Source organism: Vigna umbellata, chromosome 5 (genome assembly GCF_029865625.1).
Source record: "Vigna umbellata cultivar VRB3 chromosome 5, Vumbellata_1.0, whole genome shotgun sequence".
In the NCBI taxonomy this organism is placed as follows: Eukaryota; Viridiplantae; Streptophyta; class Magnoliopsida; order Fabales; family Fabaceae; genus Vigna; species Vigna umbellata.
Genome location: NC_142169.1, coordinates 46,910,125 through 46,910,530, shown reverse-complemented (window position 1 = coordinate 46,910,530; position 406 = coordinate 46,910,125).

Sequence of the window (406 nt, the reverse complement as noted above, 5' to 3'; positions counted from 1 at the left end):
ATTGATTGATCATTCATGAGAATAGCATTTGTTGGAATTTAAATGACTTTGTGAACACTAAAACATGTGCACATCTTGATTAAACTCTTGGTCATAAGTTTGAGTGAAGTTGTTACTTATCTTGAAAAAGAGGATTTTTGAATGAGTGAACCATCATATGAATTGGTTGAAGATTGAGTTACATCTTATTTGCTTGAGGACAAGCAAAGTTTTAAGTTTAGGGTTGTGATAACAGTTGAAAAACTGTTATTTTTATGATTAAAATTGACACTAAAAGCAACCTTTACACTTAGAAACTAGCATGAAATCATGCTTTTCTTTATATTTTTGGAAATAAGAGAGCTGGACAGGTTTATGCTTGATTTCAGTGTTTTTGTTCAGGTTTTAAGGTGAATTTGGTGAAAGA